The following is a 9148-nucleotide window of genomic DNA, read 5'->3' on the forward strand; positions in this document are numbered from 1 at the left end:
AAATTCATCTGAAAGAATAGAAAGGTGAGAATACTCAGGAACTCTTAAAGAAGGAAAACAAGGGTGAATTGGCTTTACCTGATAATAAAAACATATTATAAAATTACTGTGATTTAAACAGTGTCATACCAGCCAAAGAAAAATAGATTCCACTAATCTATAGGATTAGTGGAACAAATTAGAACCCAGAAACATACCCATGTAGACATGGGAATTCAGTATATGATAAAGAGCATTTTCAAATGAGTGAGGAAAAGATAGATAATTCAATAAATGCTGTTGGGACAACTGGCTAGCCATTTGGGAAAAAAAAAAAAAAGCCATCATCTGCTCAAATGAATTCCAGATGCTTTGTATGTAAAAAATAAAGCCACAAAAAAGTACTAGAAGAAAGCATGGGTGAATATTTTATAATCTTTGGATGGAAACTCCTAGGCATGACACAAATTCCATAAACCATAAAGAAAAAGATTGGAAAATGTGACAACATAAAAATTAAAAACTTCTGTTCAACAAACACCATAAACAAAGTAAAAAATAAGACACAAATAGGAAAAAATATTTAAGACATATGTCAGAGGGTTAATATCCGTAATAAAGAAAATCTTCTTACTAATCAGAAGCCCAAACAACCAATAAAACTGTACATGTGTACAGCCTTCATGGTTGAAAAAAATGGTTTCAAACTTGGGATGTTAGAGAAAACAATATTTGGGGCACACTTTTATAAAAATTATTCTATTCGTTGTTTATCTAAAATTCAAATTTAATTGGGATTTTTATTTGCTAAAGCTGGCAACCCCATTTCAGACACATGTATACTCATTTTAATCATGCAATAACTTGATAAGGTAGAGAGAGAGTTTAACTTCTAACAGCAGTTTCCTCATCTGTCAAGTAGAGCGTGAGAATGAAATTGGAGAGCATATGCATGTGTTCTGGACCTTGTACGGTGCCAGCCATATAAGGAGTATTCAATACATGTTAGTTTCCTTTCCCTTCTCTCTAACAGGGCTCATTTTACTGAGGTTCAGAAAGGGAAAGTGATTATCTCAAGTCCACACAGCTAAAAGGATAAAATGAGCCCTTGAACTGCAGACCACACTCCCTCATTCCCAGCCCACCCTGTGTTCACTGCCTTTCCTGGGTCCTCTCAGGTCCCGGGGTAGCTCTTACTTTCAGTCCTTAGGTCCTATTGGACCTGATCTCCTTTGCTGTCCCACGTGCCTGACCTTAGACCTCTACCTCAATCTATCAGTGCTCTACCAAGTTATGAGTCAACCTGAGAAACTAATCTGTGCTGAAGCAATTGTGCCCACCTTTGGCTGCATATTAGAATCACTTGGGGACTTAAACATCCAGATGTTCAGGCCATGTCAGACTCATTAAATCAGAACTCTGGGGATGGGACCTGGGCATCGGAATTTTTTTCAAGTTCCTCAGGAGCTGTCACAGTGCTGCCAGGATTTGGTATCATAGTGCTGGGGTATTGATGGCTGATCTTGACCTTGTAAAATGTTTGCAAATGAAATAATTTGATCCAAACCTCTTGTTTTGGAGAAGAAAAAATCAGGGCCCAGAGAGATAAAATGGCTTGGTTTATGTGGCCTAGCAGATTAGAGAGACAAAAATTAGAATAGAACCCAAGTCTTCTAATTCCTTGCCTGTTCTTCTCTTCTGGCTTATTCAGACAATTTTTGGTTCTCCAAATGCCTATAACTTATGTTCCCCCCCAGACACCTTCAGTCACAGAAAGAATCTAGGGCTTGGGTTTCAGTAACAGAGGTATTTGGCTGTAGCCCTTGCCTCATGCATTCTGTTCCTGTGAATTTAATTCCATCTACCCCCCACGCCCTCATTTTCTTTCTCCTCAATCCTCAGCTTGATCTCCAGTGCCCATTTAGACTTTCGCCTCCAGTGGGCAGGCATGGAGCCCACTGGTAGATGTTTCTCCCTTAGCTCTGGCAGCACTTCCGATGCCCGCCTGCTCTGAGGACAGCTTGCTCCCCTCTGCAGGTGGTAGGCCAAAGCTCCTCTTGTTTCCTGACTCAGCATCCTCTGCCAACTTCAAGTTCTCTGTCAAAACCGACCTCTCCTGTTTACACTCAAACCTCCATGGTGCCAAAAACTAAGCTGATAAACTAATTTACCTTGAGTATTAATCATTGTCCATTGCTGCCCACAAAAGACATGTTCGAGTCCTAACCCCTGGTCCTGTGGGTGTGAACTCATTCGTAAATAGGAACTTGGAAGATGTTAAAATTAGTAAGGTGTGAATAGGATCATTGGTGAATAGAATGTTGGAAGATTCTATTCAGATGAGGCCAAATTGAATCAGGATGGGCCTTAATCCATATAGCTGAAGTTCTTATGAGGAAGGAAATTGAGACAGAGACCCAGATGACTGACCAGGAGAAGAAGCCAAGTGATGGAGGCAGGGATGCAAGCCAAGGAACAACCAGGATTGTGACAAGCCTTGTAGAACGCTATAGTCTCCAGGAGAAACCACGGCCTGGTGAGACCTTGGTGTTGGCTGTCTAACCCTCCAGAACCATGAGACAAGTTCCCATTATTTAAGCTAACCCATTGTATGGTATTTGTCATAGCAGCCCTAGTTAACTAAGACAATTGCTTAGCCTTGGAATAATCAACTATATCTGCTTCCTCTTTACTAGCTTTTTTATTTTCTGCTCAGAAAATCAATTTGTGTTTTGTCTGAGGCCCGGTGGCCAAAGCCTCTTAATCTGTGGCTAAGGCATCATAGAATTCAAAGTGTCTATGAACTTGGCTGGGGAGAAGAGATGTGTTCATTTCCATTAATGATAAAATATTTATTTATTTTTCTAAATGTTAAAGTATGTCTTTATTTTCACTAACGTTTAATGGAAATTTAGCACATCCTTCAAGTGTGAATGGAGGCAGCAAACCATAGTTGTATGAGCAGTATCTATAACTTTGTTCCCAGTAAAATGAATAGATATTTTCGTATCATGTTATAGTTATTGCAAATATTTCAAAAGGCTACTTACGCTCATTGCTACTTTGAAGTTATGGTAGGTAGTAAACCTGTCACTAGAACTTCTTAATGGACCAATTAAAAATACACGTATTATTATGTCTCAGTAAAAAACTATTTTGACAACTGTTACTTCAATGTAATTGTCTCTTTTGTAATCCTATGTATTTTAGTTTCTGTGTTTAAACATATATAAACCATTTAAAAACATTACTTTGAGAAGGGCTCCATGGCACAAAAGCAGTTCACAACCAACCCTGTGTCAGCATCTTTGGGATGTTGGGGTGACAAGTGGATGTAGAGGTCTTTCTGAGCCTCTTAAATTACATCAATGTCTGGGCCCCAGTATGAGCCAGTTAGTTGTGTTAAGTCAGGGCTGTTTGAAATGTGGGCTCTTCTAAAAAGCTCCCCCTAGGAGATTTGTCATCTTTGAGGCAGCTCCATTAGTTTGAGAGTCCCTCTTCCTTCCATAACCCGACATCCTAACAGGGAATTACATACTAAAGAAGCAACTGGAAGCGTAAGTCAAAGCTCTTTTGGTAGCAAGGAACACAAATCCATTCACACTGGCTCAGAGCGGGGCTTTGGTGTGCTGACCTAGTGATTGCAGGTGAACAAAGCCCGGCAGGGGCTGCTTGGGGAGCAGAAAGCTGCCTAAGATGGGGGCACCTACTTTTTATGTCCTTCAGGACCCATGTGCCCGCTGCTTCTTTCTGCACATCTGTCCCATCATCTCTTTCCCGACTAGCATCCTGTTTCCTCCTGGGATCTGCTCTCCTTCAACTTCAGCTTTGGTTTGTTTGAATGCCCACTCCAGCTCTGACACCACCTGACCTTGCAGCCCAGCTTCTCACAGCTAACTGGCTCACACATGCCTGGTTCTCCTCTTCTTCTGAGCGCTTGGGAAAATGGCACCTTCCTCCCAAAACTTGCGGTCAGGTAAGGCCATGCGACTAGTTCTGGCCAATGGGCAAGAGAGGAAGGGGGCGTGTGTCAGTTCCCAGGCAAAGCTTTCAAAAGCAGCGCAAGCCCCTTCAGAAGTTTCTTTCCCTTCTTGGCAAACCCTGAAGCCTCATGTTGAGAAGACGGTATCAGGAGATGGGTGATTATGTGGAAAAGAGAAACTGCCAACCCACCCACCTCTGACAACCTGCATTGGTATGTAATATGAAGAAGAAATAAACATTTTTCTAATCCACTAACATTTTAGGGTTATTCACTACCATAGTACATCATATCCTTTCTTGACTAATAGAATGTCCCCTATTTTGTTTTTTTTTTTTTTTTGGATTTGTAGTGGTTTATTAATGTCAGTCAGTATATATATATTTTTACATTTTTTTAAATAAATTCGAAGTTATAGGAACAGTTGCAAAAACAATACCAACCCCATACACAGAATTCCATCACACCCTGACCCCCCTCCCCCGATAGCCCAATCCACCAACTCTAACATGCTGTCACATCACTATTTCTTTCCCTCCCCCCCTCCCTCCCTATCTATCATCCATCATCTATTGCTCTGTCTTCTGAACCTATGAGAGCTAGCTGCTCACACCCCTGAACAAACATATAATTCACATACACACTTCCCATGAACAAGAACATTCTTTTATGCAATCCCATTAAGCACAGCAAGAAGTACAAGAGATTCAACAATGATACAAAGCTTACATTCTATATTTCCTTTTCCTTATGTCTCAACTGTGTCCCTTTGAGCCTCCTGTCCTCCATCCTCTAATCCCATCCAGGTTCATCCTTGGCATTCAATTGTCATCTATTTAGCCTTTTTTTTTTTTTTTCCAGTTGTGGAAACATATATACAGCCTAAATCTCCCCATTCCACCCCCTCCCTAGCCTTCCATGAGTGGGATTAATCACATTTAGAATGTTGTAATGCTATCACCTTCCCACCATCCATTACTAGAAATTTCCCTTCACCTCAAACAGCAACCCTACACTCCTTTCTTAACTCCCCATTGCCCCTTCCCCCATTTCTCTTAACCCATACTCTACTTTTTGTCTCTATGGTTATATTCTCTGATCATTTCTTTGTGTTTACTGTGGGGCTTAAAATTAACCTCTTAAATCCATAACAATCTTGTTTTCCTTTGATACCACCTTCACTTCAATAGGACACATAAACTATGTTTCTATACTCCTCCATTCCCCCACCTTTATGTAGTTGTCTAAAATTACATATTTTACATTGAGTTCAAAACCACTGATTTGTCCTTAGAGTTTGTGTATTTTATATCATGTAGGAAGTAAATAGTGGAGTTACAGTTCAAAAATTATTGACTTCTATTTGTATTCCATTGTGGTTGGAGAATGTGCTTTGAGTATATTCGATTTTTTTTTTTTTTAAATTTCTTGAGGCTTGTTTTATGTCCCAGCTTATGGTCCCTTCTGGAGAAAGATCCGTGATCACTAGAGAAAAATGAGTGTCCTGGTGATTTGGGATGTAAGGTACTATATATGTCTGTTAAAATTCTCTATATATCTCTCTCCTTTCTTTGTTTCTCTGTCAGTAGGGCTCCCTTTAGAATCTGAAGTAGGGCAGGTCTTTTATTGGCAAAGTCTCTCAGCATTTGTTTGTGAAAAATTTAAACTCTCCCTCAAATTTGAAGGAGAGTTTTGCTGGATAAAGTATTCTTGGTTGAAAATTTTTCTCTCTCAGAATTTTAAATATGTCATGCCACTGCCTTCTCACCTCCATGGTGGCTGCTGAGTAGTCACAACTTAGTCTTATGTTGTTTCCTTTGTATGTGGTGAATTGCTTTTCTCTTGCTGCTTTCAGAACTTGCTCCTTCTCTTCAGTATTTGAGAGTCTGATCAGAATATGTCTCAGAGTGGGTTTATTAGGATTCATTCTATTTGGAGTTCACTGGGCATTTATGCTTTGTATATTTACATTGTGTAGAAGGTTGGGGAAGTTTTCCGCAACAGTTTCTTTGAATACTCTTTCTAGATCTTTACCCTTGTCTTCCCCTTCTGGGACACCAATGAGTCTCAGGTTTGGACGTTTTATTTTATCTAGCGTATCCCTGAGATCCATTTTGATTTTTTCAATTTTTTTCTCCATTCTTACTTTTGTTCTTTCATTTTCTGTTCTGGACTTCTAGGACACTGAGACGTTGTTCAGCTTCCTCTAATCTTGTATTGTGAATATCCAGAGTCTTTTTAATTTGGCCAACAGTTTCTTTTATTTCCATAAGATCTTCTATTTTTTTATTTAGCCTTGCAATGTCTTCTTTATGCTCTTCTAGGGTCTTCTTTATGTTGCTTATATCCTGGGCCATGGTCTTCTTGATGTCTTTTAAATCCTTTGCCATGTTTTTATTCCTCAATTGTAGTTCTTTGATTAATTCTGCCAAGTACTGAGTCTCTTCTGATATCTTGATTTGTGTGTTTGGAGTTGGATTCTCCATATCATCTGGTTTTATCATATGCATTAAGATTTTCTGTTGTTTTTGGCCTCTTGGCATTTGCTTTGCTTGATAGGGTTCTTTCAAGTTGTAAAAAAAAAGATACCAGTCTAATTTTTCAGAAACACAGTTTGGTGACCATACACTTTCTCTAACTAACCAGCAGATGGCATCTGTGAGTCACCTATACCCCTCAAGTCAGTTCTCCACCTTGTTCTGCGGTGTGTGGGGAAATGATTCTTGTGGGGTTCAGTTGGAAAACTCAGTTTGGGTGTGTTGCTGGAGCTGTCCGCCCTGAATGTGGGGTGTGTGTACGGGTGGCCAGGGAGGAAGGGCAGCTTTAATATTCAAATCCCCCTGGTTCCCAGAGATTCAAGGCCACCGCAAGAGTCTAAGCCTTCATTTCATTTCAGCCCCATACCCTCTCTCTCTCGCTGTCCCACAAACCACCGGACTTGGCGTAGTGTCCCTGGGTTCTCTGAGCAGGTCCCCCCTCCTAGCCACAATCCTCCAGGAGCTCTGCCGAGGGAATGTCATGCTGTGTCTCAAATGCGTGCCGTCCCTCAAGGAAAGCCCTGGGCTGCCGGGCCGTGCAGTGGAGCTCTCAGCCTGATGCAAAGATGGCCGAGCGGGGCATCTCAACCCCCTCCTCCTCGCACAGTTCCTCCTTCCCAGCTCCGGGACAGCTGGCGGGGCTCTGGGCTGTGGGCACGGCCCTGGGCAGGAATTTATCCAGCCCTCTGAGGAGCCAGCTGTGGGCTGTGGGTTTTCTTTCAGCTTCCAGCTCTCCCCTCCGTTTCCCTGGCCCTGAGGGTATCTGCAGCGGACTATCCTCCAGGCCAGACACTGAGAGGCCAGCCCAGTCCCCTCTTGCTGTGTTTTACTGTGTGGTTCCCACAATCACAGCTGCAGCCGCTCCTAGGTTTTTCCCTTTTTTTAAAAAAGAGCCAGTTGGTCTCCAAATGCCAAGCCCTGGCTTCCCCAGCCCGCCGCATGGTCTTCCAGCCAGCTTACTCACTCATTTCAGAATGCAGACTCCTGATTTCACCAAGTATACAGCCCCTGTGATACTAGCAGATGTCATTCAGCTGGCACATCACTGTAACTGGTATTCTGGGTTACTTTCTGGTTTTTATCTAGTGTTTTTCATGGAGGCGTTTTTTTGCCGTCTCACCTAGCCGCCATGTTAGTTTCTCGAATGTCCCCTATTTAACTATAAAACATTATGAGAAGAATCTGATTGGCCTGGGTTGGGCCAGTTGTCCTACTCTGGTCTGGTAAAATCTAGCCATGTGGAGGTGAATCGTAATTGAAATGCACCTGCCTTCATCACTTCATGAAGGAGAGTTTGTAGGGGGAACTCAACTATTCACATCTAAGATCTTTAGTAGGAAAAGTGCTAATACCTGGTGGAAGGCAAATATGCTGCCTAGGGATGCTTATGGTGGGTTTGCAAATTGTAGAAACTATAATAAGCATTTCTTACCAGCAGCATTATGGACACTTAGGATGGAATAAATGTTTTGGGAGCTTGTCCTCAGGTCATGTTTAGTTGTCCCGCCTCCTCTGGTCATGACAATCAAAAATGGCTCTAGGCATTGCCAAATACCCTCTGGGGACCAGCATTGCCCCCCGTTGAGAACCACTACCCTATAAGTTCTGGTACGGTCAAACTTCAGGCATTCTATCCCACAACTCCCGTGTATCCTCCTTGTCATAAGACCACTTGTCCCCAACTAAGGGTTGAACTTAAGGTTATGATTATGAGTTTTTTAACTTTGCCTGGGATTGAGCACCATCAACTCCTTGTTCCCCACTATTTTTGTCCCTTTTGTCCTATTCCTTAGAAAAACGTCCTACTTACTGAAATGAATGACCCCTGCCACCTGTTTGTTTTCCTAGCATCCACTTTAAGCTACCTTCATTGAGTATCATGCATGTGGGTTTTCAAGCCTACACACTGCTCCATCAGGAGCTCCACAGGTGACCACGAACAGGTTGGAAATTTACTGTTTTTTCCTGAAGGAAGCCAATGGCTCACCCTCATTCCACGTGCTCTCTCTCTCTCATTTGGTTTTTCCTTTAGAGGAATAACAACAATCAAATATGGTTTCTCCATTAGCCTTCTCACTGTTGAAACTTGCCAGAAGAAAATGTGACCTCCCTTCCCCCGTTTCTTTGTTGCTGCCTTAATCAGAGGTGCCTCCTCTCTGTTGCACCTCCAGTGAGAGAGAAGGAACCCATTACCATGTGTAAACATGATAGGCAATAGATGAAAACAGGCACCTAGCAACAAGATCTTTGGAGGGCCTTTAGTGTTTGACCAGTTCAAAGCAGCTGCTTGCTGACCAGTAATTAGCTCAGTCAGAGTCTATAGAGCAGACCCGGCTAACTACAAAAGGTAACTTCTGGAAAGAGGTTTCTTTTGTGAAGGAGATGTGAGGAACCTTTCTAAGAGGTACTACCCAAGTCTCTCCTGTGACGTTGCACAGTGGAGCCGAAAAGTGGATTAAGGCAGGAAATAGTAAGCTACGTGTGTGCTTATGCACAGTAAGCTACACGTGAGCTCACGTGCTCCTGCACAGCGTTGCTCATTTATTTTGTATTAAAGAGCCTGCTGACCTCAGTGATTTCTTCTACCTCAAATTCAGAAGCAATGAATAGGATGCATTCTGACTTTAAATGCAATGCAGAGCTTTGAAAA

This window comes from Choloepus didactylus, chromosome 18, assembly GCF_015220235.1.
Source record: "Choloepus didactylus isolate mChoDid1 chromosome 18, mChoDid1.pri, whole genome shotgun sequence".
In the NCBI taxonomy this organism is placed as follows: domain Eukaryota; kingdom Metazoa; phylum Chordata; class Mammalia; order Pilosa; family Megalonychidae; genus Choloepus; species Choloepus didactylus.